Genomic DNA, 22,553 nt, shown 5'->3' with positions numbered 1-22,553 from the left:
CCTCCCAATCCCCCACCTGACCTCTCTAACACCTCCCCACCTGGGGGATGGTGGTGGTGTTCTCCTCCTGAATGTCCTCCTCCTCCTGAATGAACCCCTGACCCCATCCCCTACCCCTGATGTCTAGGTAGGCCCCTGAGTCTACCTGGCTCCCTAGTGTTCCAGCCCCCTCATGGCTGACAATCAAAATGACTGCCACTATCTCTCATGGCAGCTTGTGGTATTTCCTGTAGTACCACGAGCTGCTGAGAGTTTGCAGGAGACATTATGGGGGGCAGGAGTGAAGGGGCTGCACTCCTGCCCCCAAAGACCCATGCTGGACCACCAGGGAGCCAGGTAGGCCCATCCCAGTGCTGATGATGTAGCATTGCAATGCTGGAGATTAAAGGCCAAATGAGTGAGATTATTCTCACGGGCCCAAACCATGTCTAAAACTAGTTCTAGCAGATCATGCACATTCCATAAACTGACATATTCCAATCAATAAATAGAAAAATAAAATTCTTTTCTCTACCTTTGTTGTCTGGTCATTTAATTTTCCTCATTGTGCTGGTCCCAGTCTCTGGTTTCTGCTTTCCTCTGTCTTCTCTTAACGCTCTTGCCAGGGCGGCTTGGTCCATTTGAAATTTCATTCTTTCTCCATGTCCACTATCCATCTTCCCTTTGTGTCACTATCAGTCTGTTTAGTATTTTCTGTGTCCCTGCTCCTATCCTCTTACCATGTTAAGTATTCCTCTTCTCTGTGTCTGAATTCTTGCCCTATCCAGAATCACCCTTCTGTGTCCTCATCCCTGTTCATGTGTCATCATCCCTTTGTGCCCTATCTCCCCACCCACCCCAGGCTGGCATCATCCCTCTGTGTCTCTACACCTCCCCTATCCAGTATCACCCTTCTGTGTCCCCATCCTCCCTCATGTGTCATCATCCCTTTGTGTCCCTATCCCCCACCACCTGTCCAGCATCCTCCAAGCACCTAACTTTAGGCAATCTATAGAAAGTTGTCCCCATACCGGCCGATATTCAGCGCTATTTAACCAGCCAGGAACGGCTCTCCTTGCCGGTTAAACAGCACTTAACTGGCTACGTGCTAATATTCAGTGCAAGATAGCCGGTTAGCTCCGCTGAATATTAGTGCTTAGTGGCTAACCGGCTAGCTACGAATATTCAGCACTTCGCTGGCTAATTTTATTTGCCAAATCAGACCACCTAAATATCTTTGGCTGCTATATACTTAACCGTAAAGCGCTGAATATTAACTTGGTTGGTTAAGTTTAAGCTGGCCAAAATAAAACCAGATATTCAATGCCGGTCACCGGAAATGGCCCGACATTGAATATCTGGACTCACCGTCGATCACGGCACTTAGCTGACTCGCTTCCTGTGGGCTGAATATCAGCTGGATAGAGTATATGGTAGTATTCTAAACACTGGCTCAAACTCCCTGTGTGAATATATCGTGGAACTCCCACCCAGTCAGCAGCTTAATGATTAGGAATTTCATTTATTGATAGAGCTTGAGTGTATTAGTATTCTAAACACTGCCAAAAAATAAAGAGGATGAAAGAGCTTGTATAAATATTCCCTTGAAATACTCTCTCAACAAACAATCTTAAAGTACTATATTATCAATAAAGCACTCAAGGAGTAGAATAAATTTGAAAGGGGAAAAAGCCTCAGTGCCCTCATCTCTACCCTTTTAACCTTGTAAGGCAGGAGGATTTAACCAAGGGTCTGTTTTCATCACAGGCATAAAAAACACTTTAAAAAAAAATAGTGAAAATGAACACGAATGCAGTTTTAACAAATTGTCTTTTGAAGGGATTTTTTTCATGCCTGTGACAAAAATAGACCCTTGTTTAAATCCTCCTGCCTTACAAGTTTAAAAGGGTGGAGGTGAGGGCGCAGAGGATTTTTCCCTTTCAAATTTATTGTACACCATAAGTGCTTTATTAATAACATAGTAATTTAAGCTTGTTTGTTGAGAGAGTATTCTAAACATTTACATACATAATGCATGCAGAAATGTTAGTGGCTATTTTACAGAACTGCTTCTTATACATATAGCTGAGAAATTTACTTCAGTCCTATGCTAAAACCACATATCTATACATATAACCAGCCGAATATGATTGCAACTGGCAGTCAGTGGCAAATCCATACATTCACTGCTGCTGACTATATGGATTTTTTTAAACACCGCAGTCGGCTTACTGCGGAAACTGAATATTGACCTGTATGTCAGCTGCAGACATTTCAATCTATACATGGATATTCAGCAGCCCTATCTAAACAGGCAGCATCACTGAATACATGTGTGATGTGAAAATGTCTAAGCTAGATGTTTCAAATTATACAGAGACTGAATATTGACCGCTACACATTTTCTGTCACGTGGAAAGTACAAAAATCCTATATATACATGGCCCTGGAATATCTATCATAAATGGCTGAAGTGAAAAACAAAACCAAAACCACCCAGAGGCATTCAATGAGATGGTCTCCATTTAAAGCTATATGGATATTTATTTTTATTTATTTATTAGGATTTATTTACCACCTTTTTGAAGGAATTCACTCAAGGCGGTATACAGTAAGAACAGATCAAACATGAGCAATAGGCAATTACAGCAGTAAAAATATTCAAATAACAATACAAAATATGGCATAGTATACTACTTATGTGCGCCAGTGCATTAATAGTGAGGCCTCCGTTGTCCCCTTCCTGCTGCAAGTGCATCCCTAATTGTTGACATAGGCCACCGCCATGGCACTGTTGGAAAAAACTCTGGGGACAACATCAGGAAGGGAGCGAATGTCTCCAGGGTATAGCAAATCACTCACAGTTCTAGAAGATTGATAGGCTAAGATGCCTCCGACTGAGACCATGGGCATGTGCCCTGAGGCAGATGACTGAGGTAGTGCGTTCCTTATTTGGACAGTTCCTCTCTGACAACCAGCACTGCATGCTTCGGCGGGCCACCAGTGTCACCCAGCCCAATGACTAAAGAAGACAGACTCACTGTCAGCAAAGGATGAGGCCCAAATGAGCCAATCATCGAGGTATGGATGAACTTGTATCCCCTGACATCACAAGTACCCTCTTTTTCGGGAACTACAAAGTAAATTGAGTACCTTCCCTGTCTCCACTCTTCATGAGGGGCCAGAACCACTGCACTCTTGGACACAAAGAACTCCATGGTTGCTTGGACCACCAATGCTTTGTCACCCTTTCAAAAAGAGAGTCCAAGGAAGAGCGGTGCAACCAGGTGGGAGAATTCTAGTTTGTAGCCTTCCCTGAGAATATCCAAGACCCACTGGTCTGATGTAATGGAGGCCCATTCCTTCACAAAGCCTTGAAGATGACTTCCCACCAGCAGTGGGGAGATGTGAGCCTGTTTCACCTCATTGGGTAGTATGGGAGGCCCCCACAGACCTCTCGTGACTGGGAAGCAGACTTCATGTCCAAACAAAAGGAAGACTGTCAACCTTGAAACTGTGACCACTGCCAAAACTACTGGCAGCCTGGTCTCTAGTGCCTGCTTTCCCAAATTCTATGACCATCCCGCCTGCTAGACATAGAAAATACTGAAGGGCTCAGCTAGCAGGCTAGGGTTATATGCTTCAGTTCACTTTTGTTCTCTATCTCCATCTGCTGGTCGATGGACATGAATAACCCACAAGTTCTGGAATAGTGTAAGGATGACATGGAAAGGATTTTTTGAAATTTTCTTGCTCACTTTATGGTAAAAAGCTAAGTATACCTCAGGATACTTTATTGTATAAAGTAGGCACCAACATTTACATTCTAGATATGCATATAAATGTTTACAATACTAGCACATATGCCAATAATCCACCTAAGCACTATTCTGTAAGTACACAAATATCTTACATAGTCTGTAGTTTGCAGATGGGCATAAATGAAGCAGTGTCTGGCTGGGATGTAGTTATGCACAGTTCAGTGGAATTTAGGTGGGAAAGGGAAATGGGACTTGATATACTGCCTTTCTGAGGTTTTTGCAACTACATTCCAAGCGGTTTACATATATTCAGGTACTTATTTTTGTACCAGGGGCAATGGAGGGTTAAGTGACTTGCCCAGAGTCACAAGGAGCTGCAGTGGGAATTGAACTCAGTTCCCCAGGATCAAAGTCTACTGCACTAACCACTAGGCTACTCCTCCACTCCACAAGTTCTGGAATAATGTAAGGATGACATGGCAGTGGCGTAGCCAGACCTGACATTTTGGGTGGGCCCAGAGCTAATGTGGGTGGGCACTATGTATATAAGTATGAGTAGTGTTTCTTGGGATACTACAAAATAATGCCTTCCCTTCTCTACCTTACCCCATCCCCCCACATCTATCCCTGTAGCCCGGTATCAACCCTTCCTTTCCCCACCATCATTCCATAGCTAGATTTCGGCCCTGTCCTACCCCCTACACATCCCCATTAAATATAAGACTTTTTTTTATGTCCTGGGCACTGCAGAGCCCACCTCCTCCCAGAAAACTGCCTACACTTTTTTTTTTTTTTTTTTTTTAATTATTTTAACCTGGGCACTGCAGAGACCATCCCCACCCAAAAATCCACCAACATGAGAAATAGACATCCTTTTTTTTAAATTTTAACCTAACTAATATTGAAATTTATTGTTGGTGGGTTTCTGGGTGGGGGCTCTTCACTGCCTAGGGCAAAAAAAGTCATATTTAATGATTACATATACTTTTTTTGCCCTAGGCAGTGACGAGTTCACGCCCACCCAGAAGCCCACCACCAGCCAGCATTTTGATTACACCCTGTACACATTAAAAAATAAAATTTATAAATATATTTATTTTACCTGGACAGCTGGATGGAGAGGAGCGGACACGGAGCCAGCCACCCGGAGGAGAGGAGACGTCACTCACGCAGGCGCAGTGGAAGGCGCACGAGCAGGTCAGAGGCCAGGAGGAGGAAGGTGTTGAGGGAGGGGAGTTACAGTCAGGAGTCTCGCGAGGAGCCACGGCGCTCGGAGGAGATGCAGTGAACGAGGACCAATGGAGCAGAACTCCCCCCCCCCCCATTGATTGCACCCAGGGCGGTCCGCCACTGCATTTGACAGGCAGGTAGGAGCCTGGGAGCAGAAGGACTGGAACAGCTGCCGGCTGCCTAAAAGCAGGTGGGAGGTGGCTGAGGCTGAGCCATGGCGCCTAACTGGGTGGGTGGGTGGGCGGGCCTGGGCCCACCCAGGCCCACCCGTAGCTACGCCCCTGTGACACGGAAAGGATTTTTTGAAATTTTCTTGCTCACTTTATGGTAAAAAGCTAAGTATACCTCAGGATACTTTATTGTATAAAGTAGGCGTCAACATTTACATGCTAGATATGCACATAAATGTTTACAGTACTAGCACATATGCCAATAATCTACCTAAGCACTATTCTGTAAGTACACAAATATCTTACATAGTCTGTAGTTTGCAGATGGGCATAAACGAAGCAGTGTCTGGCTGGGATGTGGTTATGCACACACTTACATCACCTCTATAGCTGGCATTAAGTGTTTACACTTAAATGATACATATTTTTGCTGTTACACTAGTATTCTATAAGGGAAAGTAGATGCCTATATTCCTTTCTAGAATAGGCTCCTACCAGGCACCCTCTAGACAACTAATTAAAGGCACACTTTTATAGAATGGCCTCCCTAGTGTCAAGCATGAATACATAATAGGACATTCAAAATGTGTTATAAACTTGGCTTGTGTGTTCATGTTATTTCTAGAGTTCCCAACAGTAGTAATGCTAACAAATTATGGGGCCCTTTTACTAAGTTGTGCTAAAAGATGGCTTGCACTACGATTAGCGCATGGGTTTCCTTGCACGCTGGGGCCACTTTTACAGCAGCTATAAAATGGCTGCATTTCCATTTTTTCTATTAATGATCAGAAACTAATTTCCAAATTAGTGAGTGGTCTGTGGTCATTAGTGTGTGATTTCTTTCCGACACCCATTTAGTAGGTGGAAAGGGCTCACGTGCTAATCATGCGCTAATCAGTTGGCATATGACAATGTAGCTGCGCTACTGATTAGCGCTGGCCAGGCTTACTCTCCACCCCCATATATGCCCACCGCAGCACTAAAATGTACAAAGCGGGTGCAGATGCCTGAACTACCACAGGGCACCTGAGCATATCCCGCGTTACTGCATTTTGGCACACGGGAAGCACACATTACGCCGCTTACTAAAAGGACCCCTATGCATGGTAAAAATATTTGCACATGAGAATTAATACATAGATCACTAGTCACTGTAGAATGTCCTTTTCTACCTGGATTCTAGGGCAGATTGCAAGTGGCAGTTCCTTTAATAAAGAACAAACCTCTAACAAAAACTGCTCTAATGACTATCAGGCTACTCAGTTCAAAGAGTACTTAATACCATAAGAAAAAAAAAAGGAAAGAAATCTAAGGCTGGGTAACCTATGTTGCATACACTAGCATTTAGTGTTTCCATGGCAATCCAGAATTTAGGTACTCAGGCTACCCTAATGCTCCCCTCACCCTAATGATAGTAATAGTGAAAGACAATCTCGACATTCTTAGGCTCTCTCTTCACAACTCTCTCAGCCTTTCAAAGTTGTACATGTCAAGGTGAGGATTAGAAATTACCCCAAAAGAGATGCACAAACTTGATAGAACAACACATGATTATTTTTCCAGCATCACATCTGTGAACCCCGGAGCACAAGAGAAATTGTCTGCAATGAGTCAGAGCATGAGCATAAGGCAACTGTCGCCATGGCAACCCGAGTGCTGATCTAATTCAGCTCCAGTTAAAATGATTTCATATAATTTGAGAGTGAAAAGGGAACTCTGCTGACTCCCTTCAGCGCCTGCATTGAAAGTCAAGCCAGGCTGTTCCAAGTCTTTGCCCTTCAAAAGCACCCTCCACGTCCCACCTACAGAGCAAGCAAAGCTACCAAGTTCCAGAAGTAAGATTTTTGGCCAGTCCTGGTTTTCTAACAATCCCATCCTGATGCATTTTGAGACCTGCAGCAGTGTGATTTCAGTGTGTGCAATTAGGGACTACAAATACCCTGCCGTCCTCAGATGTCAGAATGAAATCAGGCCTGGTCAAAGAGTCTCCCCTCCTGGAATTGGGTAATTTGGTAGCTCTGGACAAGGAAAGAAACTTCTGGACAACAGAGCAGAAATTTTTGGATCTCAAGTTACAGCAGTAGAAACAGAATGAAATCAGGCCTGGTCAAGGAGTCTCCCTCCTGGAATTGGGTAATTTGGTAGCTCTGGACAAGGAAAGAAACTTCTGGACAACAGGGCAGAAATTTTTGGATCTCAAGTTACAGCAGTAGAAAGAGAATGAAATCAGGCCTGGTCAAAGAGTCTCTCCCTCCTGGAATTGGGTAATTTGGTAGCTCTGGACAAGGAAAAAAACTTCTGGACAACAGGGCAGAAATTTTTGGATCTCAAGTTGCAGTAGTAGAAAGAGAATGAAATCAGGCCTGGTCAAAGAGTCTCTCCCTCCTGGAATTGGGTAATTTGGTAGCTCTGGACAAGAAAAGAAACTTCTGAACAGGGCAGAAATTTTTTGGCTCCCACAACAGCTTTGCCAAGTTAGCCAGTTTCTGGAGGGAGATTTAAGTCAGTCCTGCATTTCTGACAGCCCCACCCTGGTGGGAGCAAAGATGGCGACCTGATCGGACGTCGAGTCAGGAGCTCCCCTGAAGATCGCTGGGATCTGTCCAAGATCGCGATCTGTGTGGCCCTGCTGCACACGAGGAGGTGGAATACAGTGGTGGAAATAAGTATTTGATCCCTTGCTGATTTTGTAAGTTTGCCCACTGACAAAGACATGAGCAGCCCATAATTGAAGGGTAGGTTATTGGTAACAGTGAGAGATAGCACATCACAAATTAAATCCGGAAAATCACATTGTGGAAAGTATATGAATTTATTTGCATTCTGCAGAGGGAAATAAGTATTTAATCCCTCTGGCAAACAAGACCTAATACTTGGTGGCAAAACCCTTGTTGGCAAGCACAGCGGTCAGACGTCTTCTGTAGTTGATGATGAGGTTTACACACATGTCAGGAGGAATTTTGGTCCACTCCTCTTTGCAGATCATCTCTAAATCATTAACAGTTCTGGGCTGTCGCTTGGCAACTCGCAGCTTCAGCTCCCTCCATAAGTTTTCAATGGGATTAAGGTCTGGTGACTGGCTAAGCCACTCCATGACCCTAATGTGCTTCTTCCTGAGCCACTCCTTTGTTGCCTTGGCTGTATGTTTTGGGTCATTGTCGTGCTGGAAGACCCAGCCACGACCCATTTTTAAGGCCCTGGCGGAGGGAAGGAGGTTGTCACTCAGAATTGTACGGTACATGGCCCCATCCATTCTCCCATTGATGCGGTGAAGTAGTCCTGTGCCCTTAGCAGAGAAACACCCCCAAAACATAACATTTCCACCTCCATGCTTGACAGTGGGGACGGTGTTCTTTGGGTCATAGGCAGCATTTCTCTTCCTCCAAACACGGCGAGTTGAGTTCATGCCAAAGAGCTCAATTTTTGTCTCATCTGACCACAGCACCTTCTCCCAATCACTCTCGGCATCATCCAGGTGTTCACTGGCAAACTTCAGACGGGCCGTCACATGTGCCTTCCGGAGCAGGGGGACCTTGCGGGCACTGCAGGATTGCAATCCGTTATGTCGTAATGTGTTACCAATGGTTTTCGTGGTGACAGTGGTCCCAGCTGCCTTGAGATCATTGACAAGTTCCCCCCTTGTAGTTGTAGGCTGATTTCTAACCTTCCTCATGATCAAGGATACCCCACGAGGTGAGATTTTGCGTGGAGCCCCAGATCTTTGTCGATTGACAGTCATTTTGTACTTCTTCCATTTTCTTACTATGGCACCAACAGTTGTCTCCTTCTCGCCCAGCGTCTTACTGATGGTTTTGTAGCCCATTCCAGCCTTGTGCAGGTGTATGATCTTGTCCCTGACATCCTTAGACAGCTCCTTGCTCTTGGCCATTTTGTAGAGGTTAGAGTCTGACTGATTCACTGAGTCTGTGGACAGGTGTCTTTCATACAGGTGACCATTGCCGACAGCTGTCTGTCATGCAGGTAACGAGTTGATTTGGAGCATCTACCTGGTCTGTAGGGGCCAGATCTCTTACTGGTTGGTGGGGGATCAAATACTTATTTCCCTCTGCAGAATGCAAATAAATTCATATACTTTCCACAATGTGATTTTCCAGATTTAATTTGTGATGTGCTATCTCTCACTGTTACCAATAACCTACCCTTCAATTATGGGCTGCTCATGTCTTTGTCAGTGGGCAAACTTACAAAATCAGCAAGGGATCAAATACTTATTTCCACCACTGTACCTCCTCTCGTAGGGTCTGCATTCCCGGGAAGGTGGCGGGGCTCGCCGGGGGAGCCTAAACCGCGAACAAGGCCTCCCCCACGAGGTAACCATCCGGCCATTGAGCACCCGAGAAAGTCCCCAGAGAAGGTGCCACTTACCCGCTGAAGGACAGGCGGCGGGCCGGAGCGGAAGGGAGACAGTCTTCCTTCCTTCCGCTGCAACGGCGAGGTGCGGAGCCGGCGAGGACGGGCTGATCTGAGCCAATCGCGGCTATCTGCTGCCTCGTGAAGGCCCCGGAACGGGGCGAGCGCCTGCCGTCCTGATCAAGGTGTAGAGGAGGGAAGCGCCGCACACTCGGTTGCGCGCTGAGACGCGCGGCTCCTCTGCTCGGGGCTAGTCTTGGCTGTCTGTCCGCCTGCCTGCCTGCTACAGCCTGTCCCCTTCTCTCTCGGCCGGCTACCCAGGGCCCAGTTTTTCCCTGCCAGCTCTGCTCCATCTGCACTCGCTGCCTGCTACAGCCCACCAGCTCTGCTCCATCTGCACTCGCTGCCTGCTACAGCCCACCAGCATGCCCCAATCCATCTGCCTGTTCCAGTGCCTCTGCTCCTGCTTCTTCCAATCCGCCTGATCCAGCTTCCAATCCGCCTGATCCAGCTTCTCCCGGCCTTCTCCAGTCCATCTGTTGCAGCCTGATCCAGCTTCTTCCTGCCTGTCCCAGTCCGCAGTTCCAGCCTCTCCCTGCCTGTTCCTGCCTCCTGCCCTGGTCCGCCTGATCCAGCTCCTTCCTGCTTGTTCCAGTCCGCCTGTTCCAGCCTGTCCCAGTCCGACTGATCCAGCTTCTTCCTGCTTGTTCCAGCCCGCCTGATCCAGCTGCTTCTCCCTGCTCGTTCCAGTCCATCTGCTCCAGTCGCTCCAGCCCGCCTGATCCAGCTTCTCCCTGCTTGTCCCAGTCCAGCTTGCTCCAGTCCGCCTGATCCAGCATCTCCAGTCTGTTCCAGTCCGCCCGATCCAGCTTCTCCCTGCTAGCATGTTCCTGCCCTAGTGTGTTCCAGTCCGCCTGCTCCAAGCCTACTCCTGTCTGCATGATCCCATCTCGTGATCCCAGCTTGTTCCAGTACGCCGATCCCAGCTTGCTCCAGTACGCCGACCCAGCTTCTCCTGCTTGCTCCAGTCAGGCTTCTCCCTGCTTGTTCCAGCCCATCTGCTCCAGTACACCTACTTGCTCCAGTACACCTGCTCCAGCCTGCCTACTCCAGTACATCTGCTCCAGCGTGTGCCAGTCCGCCTGAACCAGCTTCTCCCGGCTTGTTCCAGTACACCGGCTCCACTCTGCCTTAACCAGCTTCTCCCTGCTTATTCCAATACACCTGCGCCAGCCTGCCCGCTCCAGTACATCTGCTCCAGCGTGCTCCGATCCACCTGAACCAGCTTCTCCCTGCCTGTTCCAGTCCATCTGCTCCAGCCTGCTTGCTGCCTGTTTGCTGCCTGTTCCAGTACATCTGCTCCAGCGTGCTCCGATCCACCTGAACCAGCTTCTCCCTGCCTGTTCCAGTCCATCTGCTCCAGCCTGCTTGCTGCCTGTTCCAGTCCATCTGCTCCAGCCTGCTTGCTCCAGCTTCTCCCTGCTCATCTGCACCAGCTTGTTCCAGCCTGCCTGCTAGCTTGTCAGCCATTGACTTACTCGCCTGCCTGCTAACTTGTCAGCCCTTGTCTTATCTGCTCTCCAGAATTTCCCTGCTCGTTCTTGTCCACCGGCTCCAGCATGCCCCAACCCGCCGACTAGCTTGTCAACCACTGATTTACTTGCCCACCTACTAACTTGTCAGCCATTGACCTACCTACCCCCCCAGCCTCTCCCTGCTCATCCCTGTCCATCCGCACCAGCTTGCTTCAGCCCGCCTGCTAGTTTGGCAGCCACTGCCTCACTTGCCTGCCTGCTAACTTGTCAGCCATTGACTTACCTGCTCTCCAGTCCATCCATCCCTCCAATTCCAAGCCTCCGACTCTCCGCTCTATCTATCTACTTCTCACCTCAGTCTCTACAGTTACACCGCAATCACTACTTATGGCCCCTGTCCACATCCTCTTCCTTGCCCTGTCCCTTCCTAATCTTTTTCCCCTCCCCTTACCGCTGTCCACTGCCGGAAATCAGTGCCCACCTGTGTTCCCTCCCAACCTGCCCACTACGGCAATACCCTATCCACCCCCATCCTTCACCACCTCACCATCTCTCTTGTCCCCCTCCTCCTTCCTAGCCCTTAATCTTCAACACCTCCTTCCTACCATTAACCCTTCACCATTCCTCCTAAGTGCACCACGTCTTCGTCGCCCGACCTCCCCCACCCTCCTCCGCACTCTCCTGCTCCTCCTCCTGCTATCCGCGGGAGACATTAATCCTAATCCAGGCCCCCCTGACCTGTCCTCCTCCTATCCACACAAACGATTCCGTGACGCCTCCAATCTCGTCTCTATTCCCCTCCTCCCCCCCTCTTCCCTCCCCTTCTCATGTGCCTTGTGGAATGCCCACTCGGTCTGCAACAAACTGCCCTTCATCCACGATCTCTTCATCTCTCGCTCCCTTCAACTACTCGCCCTAACCGAAACCTGGCTCTCCCCTGACAACTCTGCCTCAGTCGCTGCCCTTTGTCATGGAGGCTATCTCTTCTCCCACACTCCCCGCCCAGATGGCCGCGTCGGAGGCGTCGGGCTACTTCTCTCGCCCTCCTGTAGTTTCCAACCCCTCCTCCTGCCGCAGTCTCACTGCTTCTCGTCCTTTGAAGCTCACTCCATCCGACTATACCACCCATTACCACTCAGAGTTGCCGTCATCTACCGCCCCCCTGATAAGCCCCTCTCTTCATTCCTTACTGACTTCGATGCCTGGCTCACCGTCTTTCTTGATCCCGCATCTCCATCCCTCATTCTTGGTGATTTTAACATTCATGTTGACAACCCATCCAACTCCTACGCTTCTAAATTCCTCACTCTGATATCCTCCTTTAACCTCCGACTATCCTCTACCGCCCCTACTCACCGTGATGGCCATTGTCTCGACCTCGTTCTCTTCTCTTCCTGCTCACCTTCTAATTTCTGCACCTCAGTCCTTCCTATCTCAGATCATCACCTAATCACCCTCACACTTCATCACCCTCCCCCTCAACCTCGCCCAACTATAACCACTACCTTCAGGAATCTCCAAGCTGTCGACCCCCCCACCCTATCCTCTCACATCTCCAATCTCTTCCCGTCCATCTCGTCTTCTGAATCTGTCGACACGGCTGTCTCTACCTACAATGAAATTCTCTCCACTGCTCTGGATACCCTAGCACCATCTGTCTCTCGCCCCACTAAGCGCATTAATCCTCAGCCCTGGTTAACCCCATGCATCCGTTACCTTTGCTCCTGCACCCGATCTGCTGAACGACTCTGGAGGAAATCTCGCACCCTGTCAGAATTCACCCATTACAAATTCATGCTATCCTCCTTCCAGTCCTCCCTATTCCTTGCCAAAAAGGAATATTATTCTCAATTAACCAATTCTCTTGGCTCCAACCCTCGTCGCCTCTTCGCAACCCTCAACTCTCTACTTAAAGTGCCCTCCGCTCCCACCCCCCCTCACTCTCTCCTCAAACATTAGCTGACTACTTCCGCGATAAAGTGCAGAAGGTAAACCTTGAATTCACCTCCAAGCCTTCTCCTCCCTGTGACTTCTTAACCCACTCCCTCAACCAACTTAACCTGAGATCACCGAAGAGGAAACTGCTAGCCTTCTTTCTTCCTCTAAGTGCACCACCTGTTCCTCTGACCCCATTCCCACCAATCTGCTTACCAACATCTCTCCTACAGTTAACCCCTCAATCTGTCACATCCTCAACCTCTCTCTCTCCACTGCTACTGTCCCTGACACCTTCAAGCACGCTGTAGTCACTCCACTTCTTAAAAAACCATCACTTGACCCCACCTGTCCCTCCAATTACCGCCCCATCTCCCTTCTACCCTTCCTCTCCAAATTACTTGAACGAGCTGTCCACAGCCGCTGCCTTGATTTCCTCTCCTCTCAGGCCATCCTTGATCCGCTTCAATCTGGCTTTCGCCCACTACACTCAACAGAAACAGCTCTCTCCAAAGTCTGCAATGACCTGTTCCTTGCCAAATCCAAAGGTCACTACTCCATCCTTATCCTCCTCGACTTATCTGCCGCCTTCGACACCGTCAATCATAATTTACTTCTTGACACACTGTCCTCATTTGGATTCCAGGGCCCCGTCCTCTCCTGGTTCTCCTCGTATCTTTCCCAATGCACCTTCAGAGTATTTTCTAATGGCTCTTCTTCCACCCCCGTCCCGCTCTCTGTTGGAGTTCCCCAAGGATCTGTCCTTGGACCGCTTCTTTTCTCAATATACACCTCTTCCCTGGGCTCACTGATCTCATCACATGGTTTCCAGTACCATCTCTATGCCGATGACACCCAGCTCTACCTCTCCACTCCCGACATCACAGTCGAAACCCAGGCCAAAGTCTCGGCCTGCCTCTCAGATATCGCCGCCTGGATGTCCAACCGTCACCTGAAACTGAACATGGCAAAGACTGAGCTCCTTGTCTTCCCACCCAAACCCTCCTCTCCTCTTCCCCCACTCTCTGTCTCTGTTGACAACGCCCTCATCCTCCCCGTCTCGTCAGCCCGCAATCTCGGAGTCATTTTCGACTCCTCCCTCTCCTTCTCTGCCCATATCCAGCAGACAGCTAAGACCTGTCGCTTCTTCCTCTATAATATTAGCAAAATCCGCCCATTCCTCTCTGAACAGACCACCCGAACCCTCGTCCACTCACTCGTTACCTCTCGTCTTGACTATTGCAACCTTCTCCTTGCTGGTCTCCCGCTTAGCCACCTATCCCCCCTTCAATCTGTCCAAAATTCCGCTGCACGTCTTATCTACCGCGTGAACCGATACTCTCATATCACCCCTCTCCTCAAGTCGCTTCACTGGCTCCCGATTCACTACCGTATTCAGTTCAAGCTTCTCCTAATGACCTTCAAATGCACTCAATCTTCAGCCCCCCATTACATCTCTACCCTCCTCTCCCCCTATGTCCCTACCCGTAACCTCCGCTCTCAGGACAAATCACTCCTATCTGTACCCTTCTCCACCACCGCTAACTCCAGACTCCGTCCCTTCTGCCTTGCATCACCTTATGCCTGGAACAGACTCCCCGAGCCCATACGCCATGCGCCCTCCCTACCCATCTTTAAGTCCTTACTCAAAACCCATCTCTTCTCCCTTGCTTTTGGCGCCTAACCACCTTCCCCATTCACGATACACTGACTACACTGACTACATAGTTTGTTACCTTTAGATTGTAAGCTCTCTTGAGCAGGGACTGTCCTTCCCCATGTTTTAACTTGTACAGCGCTGCGTAACCCTAGTAGTGCTATAGAAATGCTAAGTAGTAGTAGTAGTAGTAGTGGTGCATTCTGGGACCTGCAGCACTGATTTCAATGGGTAGAATCAAAGTCTACAAATCCCATGCTGCTTTGGGATGTAAATTCAAAACTAGAACTGGTCAAAAAAAGTCTCCATCCTGGAACTGGGTAATTTGGCAGCTCAGATCCTAAGAACCAGCTGGGATAACCACCTGTAGAAATACCAAGTTACCCAATATCAAACTGAAGATTTTGGGACAGTCCTTGTTTTAAATTTACATCCCAAAGCAGTGTGGTATTTGTAGTGCCTGATCCTGTCCATTGGAATCAGTGTTGCAAGTCCAGAACGGGGGAAGTCAGAAATCTAGGACTAGCCCAAAATCTTCAGCCTGGAACTGAGTAACTTGAAAATCTCTGCATCTGGAAGGTAGGAAAAGGACTGTAGACATCCTTCCCTAGGAGTCACTCAAAACAAACAGATGCCAGAATCATCCTATCTTGAAATGGATTAAGACTTTCAGAGTCCTAGGGAGATGTTTATTTATTTTGACATTTATACCCCATATTATCCCAAACATACTAGAGTTCAATGTGACTTACAATAAATAAAACAGGCAAGGTTTACAAAACCATAAACAAACTATCAAGTAAGAGCAGAGTAGCACAAATAAGATACAAATAAGAACTAAATAATAAAGCATTGATAGCCAGTTACAATCCAACACACTCCATCAATGAGTGCAAACCTCTCAAAAAGGAAAGTTTTCAGTCTTTTGTGGTTATCAATAGAAATCAAACAAAATAAAAAATGGAAAAGAAAATAAGATGATACCTTTTTTATTGGACATAACTTAATACATTTCTTGATTAGCTTTCGAAGGTTGCCCTTCTTCATCAGATCGGAAATAAGCAAATGTGCTAGCTGACAGTGTATATAAGTGAAAACATTCAAGCATTACTATGACAGTCTGACAGGGTGGGAGGATGGGGGTGAGTCGGAGGTATGCATGGGGACATCAAAGCATATCATTGATATTCTAACAGGATGGGTGTGGATAGGTGAGGGGTGGGGTGATCAACAGAGACATACAGCTTTATGGTTTATAATGGTGAAATGCCAAGTAATCAGGCTGACCCTTGACTGCCACTGGCAGTGAATTCCACCACTTAGCACCTTGGTATCTAAAGTCAGCAGAGTGAACCCACTCCTAGTGCACTGTCTTGTGATCTGGAAGATGAAGTCTAAGGTAGTCCCTAGAATTGGGGGGGGGGGGGGGGGGTTAAATGCATAGGGAAATACTTATTAAGGGCTGCATGTAATCCGGTGTGATGCCACATAATATTTATTTGAAAGACAAAAGCAGCCCAGTCAAACCAAACAACTGTATGCAATCAAAAGCTTTGATTAGCATTTTCTGGCAGCTAACAACTCATGACAGAATCATCCAGCCTATAGGAAACTGTGTTTAATTTGGGGTTATAAACTATAGCATTACCTTTTAAAACCTGCATTCCAATTAAAAATCTATGCTGAGATATTTATGTACTGGCTGGCTTGCTTTCCTGTTCTGTTGATATCAGTGGAATATGGGAAAACAAAATTATAAGGGCACAGAACAGGCTCTTCTCTGTCCTGACTCTGGCCCTAAACGATTTTCAAAAGGTGTAACTGGCTAACTTTAGGGCTGATGCAGAAGACAGCAACCACAGGCAGATTCACATAGTTAATGAGTGATCTACAAAAATGAAGAAAAGGGTTCAGTGCCAAAGTTAGCTCGCACTGTAGATATAATAACAACTAGAAAGCAAGGCAGGGTCACATTTGTGTTTTTCTGTTTGAAATTATTTGCTAGAGGAAGTAACCCTACATTTAGCAAGGGTCTTCCTAATAGGAAGGAAGAAAGAAACTGATATATTGTTCAGCTACTTTTCAATTAAACAATAGTGACTGATTAAAGAGAAAAGCTGAAAGGGCAGAGTAAGCGGTCCTTTTATTAAGGCGTGGTAACAGATTTAGCATGTGCTAATGATTAGCACACGCTAACTATTAAGATATTCATTATATATGGACATCTTATCATTTAGTGCGAGCTAATTGTTAGCGCATGATAAATCTGTTAGCGCGCCTTAGTAAAAGGACCCCTAAGTGCAGTGTGAATCATCAAGGAGGTATTATTTATTCATTTATTGGGATTTATTAACCGTCTTTATAAAGAGATTCACTCAAGGTGGTGTACAACAGGTACAGTTTAACATGAAGCTGACATCGCTTTAGAAGCACAGCTACATAAACTAAACCAGAACTCAGCTGCTCCTAGTCCTGAAGATGAGAGGCCCTGTTGAGGGGAAGAAAAGGTCACTGGTGTATCTTACTTGCTGGAAATTGCATTCAAACCTGGAAAAAGATAAACTTACTACTACTACTACTACTTAACATTTCTAGAGCGCTACTAGGGTTACGCAGCGCTGTACAATTTAACAAAGAGAGACAGTCCCTGCTCAAAGAGCTTACAATCTAATAGACAAGTGAACGGTCGGTCCGATCGGGGCAGTCAAATTGGGGCAGTCTGGATTACTGAACGGTAAGGGTTAGGTGCCGAACGCAGCATTGAAGAGGTTGGGGTTGAATAGGTAATTTCGTTGTCTTTTTGTTAATTACTCTACTTATTTAGCAAAGTCACTTTAGATAATAGTGTAGCCTTTTAAATCTTTGTTAGGTTTTTTTTTATAGTGTTTTAGAATCTAGTTTAGTATTTTAGGCTGCATTTTAGAGCTTGGCATAACATCAGTTTAGAGTACAGATACCAGTTGAGGAAGGACTCAGTGAAGCTAGAGAAATGGTCTGGAATTTGGTAGCTTAGATGTAATGCTAAAAAATGCAGTGTCATGCATTTGGTCTGCCAAAACCGAGGGAACTGTACAGTTTATGGATTGAAAGAGTTTTGTACATGAAAGAGGAGCAGGACTTGGGTGTGATTTTATGTGATGATGCTAAGGTGCTCAAAGAGGCAGAAAAGGCAATGGCAAAAGATAGAAGGATGCTTAGGTGCATAGAGAGAGGAATGGCCAGTAAGGAGGTCATGATGCTGCTGTGTAAGATTCTGATGAGACCTCATTTAGAATATTGTGTACAATTCTGGAGACCGCACCTTCAAAAAGATATAAACAGGATGGAGTCGGTTCAGAGGACAGATACTAAAATGGTCAGTGATCTTCATCATAAAGAGTATGGGGCATACTCAATATGTATATTTTGGAAAAAAGGCCAGAGAAGAAAGAGATGATATTACATTACATTAAGACCTTACAGTAACATGGAGGGGCATAATCGAATGGGGGTGCCCATCTCCGGGGACAGCCCTGGGAAGGGGCGGAGCCAACCGTATTATTGAACAAGATGGGCGGCCATCTTTCGTTTCGATAATACGGTTGGGGCCGGCCAAATCTCAACATTTAGGTAACCTTAGAGATAGTCGACCTAAATGTTGAGATCGCCGGACTTAGAGATGGCCGGCCTCGGTTTTTACCGATAATGGAAACCGAGGCCGGTTATCTGAAAACCGGCCAAATTTAAGCCATTTGGTCGTGGGAGGAGCCAGCATTTGTAGTGCACTGGTCCCCCTGACATGCCAGGACACTAACCGGGCACCCTAGGGGGCACTGCAGTGGACTTCATTAATTGCTCCCAGGTACATAGCTCCCTTCCCTTGGGTGCTGAGCCCCCCAAAACCCACTACCCACAACTGTACACCACTACCATAGCCCTTATGGGTGAAGGGGAGCACCTACATGTGGGTACAGTGGGTTTCTGGTGGGTTTTGGAGGGCTCACATTTATCACCACAAGTGTAACAGGTACGGGGGGGGATGGGCCTGGGTCCGCCTACCTGAAGTGCACTGCACCCACTAAAACTGCTCCAGGGACCTGCATACTGCTGTCATGGAGCTGGGTATGACATTTGAGGCTGGCAAAAAAATGTTTTTAATTTTTTTTTTAGTGTGGGAGAGGGGTTGCTGACCACTGGGGGAGTACAGGGAGGTCATCCCCGATTCCCTCCGGTGGTCATCTGGTCAGTTAACACCTTTTTGAGGCTTGGTCCTGAAAATAAATGGACCAAGTAAAGTCAGCCAAATGCTCGTCAGGGCCGCCCTTCTTTTTTCCATTATCGGCCGAGGACGCCCATGTGTTAACCACGCCCCATCCCGCCTTCGCTACGCTTCCGACACGCCCCCTTAAACCTTCACCGCTCCTGCGACGGACTGCAGTTGAGGGCGGCCAAAATCGGCTCTTGATTATGCCGATTTGGCCTCACCTGAGAGAAGGGCGCCCATCTCCCGATTTGTGTCAGAAGATGGGCGCCCTTCTCTTTCGAAATTGAGCAGGATAGTAAGTGACGGCAGATAAAGACCTGAACGGTCCATCCAGTCTGCCCAACAATCACACTCATTAGCAATTCATCATTAAATCAACAATGAATGTGATATTATATGCTTTATCACAAGTCTTTCTTTGGCATTTTTGGGACATAGACTGTAGAAGTCTGCCTGGCTCTATCCTTATGTTCCATCTACTGGAGTTGCCATTAAAGCCCACTCCAGCCTATCCAAATCCATCTTGTCATTTGCGGGACCCAGACCATAAAAGTCTGCCCAGCACTATCCTCGGTTCCAGCTACTGAAGTTGCCATTGAAGCCCTTTCCAGTTTATCCTAAATTGGATTGCCATATACAAACATAGCCCTACAAAGTCTGCCTGGCACCGGCCTTAGTTCTTTACAGCCAGAGTAGCCGTCCATGTGTCACTTACACACCCATCCTCTGCAGCCATTTAAGTTTTTTTTTAATTTATTTTTGTTTTCTACAATCTATTTATGAACACCTCTATGTTCATTCCACGCCTTTTTGAATTCCGCCACTGTTTTTGTCTCTACCACCTCCCTCGGGAGGGCATTCCAGGCATCGACCATACAATTTCCTGACATTACTCATAAGTCTACCATCCCACAATCTCAGTTCATGTCCTCTAGTTTTATCATTTTCCCTTCTCTGGAAGAGAGTTGTTTCTATATTAATACTTTTCAAGTATTTAAACATCTGTATCATATCTCCCCTGTCCCTTCTTTCCTCTAGGCCAGGGGTAGGCAACTCCGGTCCTCGAGAGCCGCAGGCAGGTAAGGTTTTCAGGATATCCACAATGAATATGCAGGAGATAGATTTGCAAGCACTGCCTCCATGGTATGCAAATCTATCTCCTGCATATTCATTGTGGATATCCTGAAAACCTGACCTGCCTGCAGCTCTCGAGGACCGGAGTTGCCTACCCCTACTCTAGGCTATACATATTTAGGTCTTCCAGTCTCCTCTCATACGTCTTACAGCACAAGACTCGTATCATTTTTGTCGCCTTCCTCTGGACCACTTCTAGTCTTTCTACATCCTTAGCAAGATACGGCCTCCAAAACTGAACACAATACTCCAGGTGGGGCCTCACCAGCAACTTGTACCGGGGCATCAAAGCCTCCTTTCTTCTGCTGATTACTCCTCTCTCGATGCAGCCTAGCATCCTTCTGGCTACGGCCACTGCTTTGTCACACTGTTTTTTCACTTTAAGGTCCTCAGACACCAGTGATGGAATTCAAAAAGGCATGGGATAAACACAGAGGAACTCTATTTAGAAAATAGATGGCAGAAAACAAACATAAATAAAAAAAACCTAAATGGCTTCCAGCCCCGTGAGACCCCCTGGAAGCCAAGTTACATCAGTTTTGAGTAAACGTGCTACTATTACACTGGATTCAATTTGAACAGCTCTGGTAGTGTAAAATAAAATTGTGAATATTAGAGTTGCCAATATGGAAGAGTATTTGAGTCAGTTGGAGGATCACTGTAAGACATGGAATTCGTTGTTAGAGAATGTAGGAAAAGCAGTTAGCTTAGCAGGTTTAAAAAAGGTTTGGACGGCTTCCTAAACCATTTCCCAAAGGAAATGTCCATAGAACATTATTAAAATGGACTTGGGGAAAACCCACTGCTTATTTCTCGAATAAGCAGCATAAAATGTATTGTACTTTTTGGGGATCTTGCCAGGTACTTGTGACCTGGATTGGTAACTGTTTGAAGGTCCAGCAAGCCCAGCATCCTGTTTCTGTCTGTCCCAGTATGGCAATATTTATGTTCTTATGTACATAATAGTTGATGGAGGAGTGGAGGAGTGGCCTAGTGGTTAGGGTGGTGGACTTTGGTCCTGGGGAACTGAGGAACTGAGTTCAATTCCCACTTCAGGCACAGGCAGCTCCTTGTGACTCTGAGCAAGTCACTTAACCCTCCATTGCCCCAGGTACAAATAAGTACCTGTATACAATATGTAAGCCGCATTGAGCCTGTCATGAGTGGGAAAGCACGGGGTACAAATGTAACAAAAATAAAAAAAATAAATGGAATCACATATAAACTAGAACCACAACTTAAAAGTCTAGGGATAATTCTTGACAATTTCCTCACTTTTGAATCTCAAGCATAGGCGGTTACAATAAAAGCTTTCAGCATAATAAGAAAGCTTAGGAATATTAAAGCTTGCTTGGATTCCAAATAATTCAGACTGATTGTACAAACTATGATATTATCTCATATCAATTATTGCAACATCATTTATGTGGGATGCAAAGAATCTGTTCTGTAAAAGTTGCAAACATTACAAAATATAGCAGTGTACTTAGGGATCCTTTTACTAAGGCACAGTAGAAAGTGGATGGTGCTGTGACTAGCATGTGGGTTTGCCACTCGCTCTGGCCACTTTATAGCATGGCTGGAAAATGGCTGCGGTCGGGATTTTGTTTTTTAAATGGCCATGCGCTAGTTTCCCCATTAGCATGTAGCCATTACCATCAGGAGCCCTTACTGCCATCTATTTAATAGGCGGTAGGGGCTCTTGCACTACTTTTGCACTAATATTTTTTACTGTGGGAGTAGTGCACACTGCTGCCCAGATTAGGCGTCCTGTGTTAGTGCCCTTTTACTAAGTGGTAGGCCTGCAGAAGGCCTACCATGCCTTAAGGAAAGAGCTCCTTAATATTTAGGGTTTCCAAATTCGAAAAAATTACAACATTATTCTTAAGGTTTCACTGGCTCACTTTGGAAGTCCAGACCATGTTTCAATTGTGTTTTTCGGTGTTCCTTATTCTTCAAGGCCTAGCAACCTAGCTATAATCTTACTGAAATAACAATCAGAAATTCTGATACTTCATCAAGATCTTAATTTAGTTTTCCACTATCCTAATCCTAGAAGAATAGTATAGAAAACTATTTTCACACGTTTGTTCTCTTATCAGTCTGTGAAATGGTTGAATTCTTTACCAGTATTTCTGACAACAAATTATAAATTAAATAGAAGCAGGTCGATATTCAACACAATGTAACCGGGCCACAGATTGGTTAAATCACTTGTTCATGGCTATCTGGTCATTTTCAGTGGCATTTAACTAGTTATCTTCACTGAAAATGACTGGTTAGTGCCTAAGTGAAAACTGGCTATGTTGGGGGCATTCTGGGGGCGGAGTCAGCACTTGATAGCTTAAATTCCAATATTTAGAACTTAACCAGTCAGGTTTAGCGCATTAATGGGACAGCAGAACTCACGGTCCTAACTTTATGCAGTAGACTGTGGCTGGTTAAGTTCGGAATATTGACTTAATCGGTTATGTGCAAGCCAACTAAAAAAAATATATATATATATTCAATGCCGAAGCCTGGACAGGGCCCAGCAAT

General features: G+C 46.4%; 1 protein-coding gene across 1 annotated transcript in view; it reads right to left on the bottom strand.

Annotated features, from left to right (window-relative positions):
• CACNA2D4 (calcium voltage-gated channel auxiliary subunit alpha2delta 4) overlaps positions 1–22,553 on the bottom strand; it is a 531,111-nt gene that overhangs the window by 255,495 nt on the left and 253,063 nt on the right.

This window comes from Microcaecilia unicolor, chromosome 9 (assembly GCF_901765095.1).
Source record: "Microcaecilia unicolor chromosome 9, aMicUni1.1, whole genome shotgun sequence".
In the NCBI taxonomy this organism is placed as follows: domain Eukaryota; kingdom Metazoa; phylum Chordata; class Amphibia; order Gymnophiona; family Siphonopidae; genus Microcaecilia; species Microcaecilia unicolor.
The sequence above is the reverse complement of the archived record's forward strand: the minus strand, read 5'-3'. Positions and strand labels throughout refer to the sequence as shown.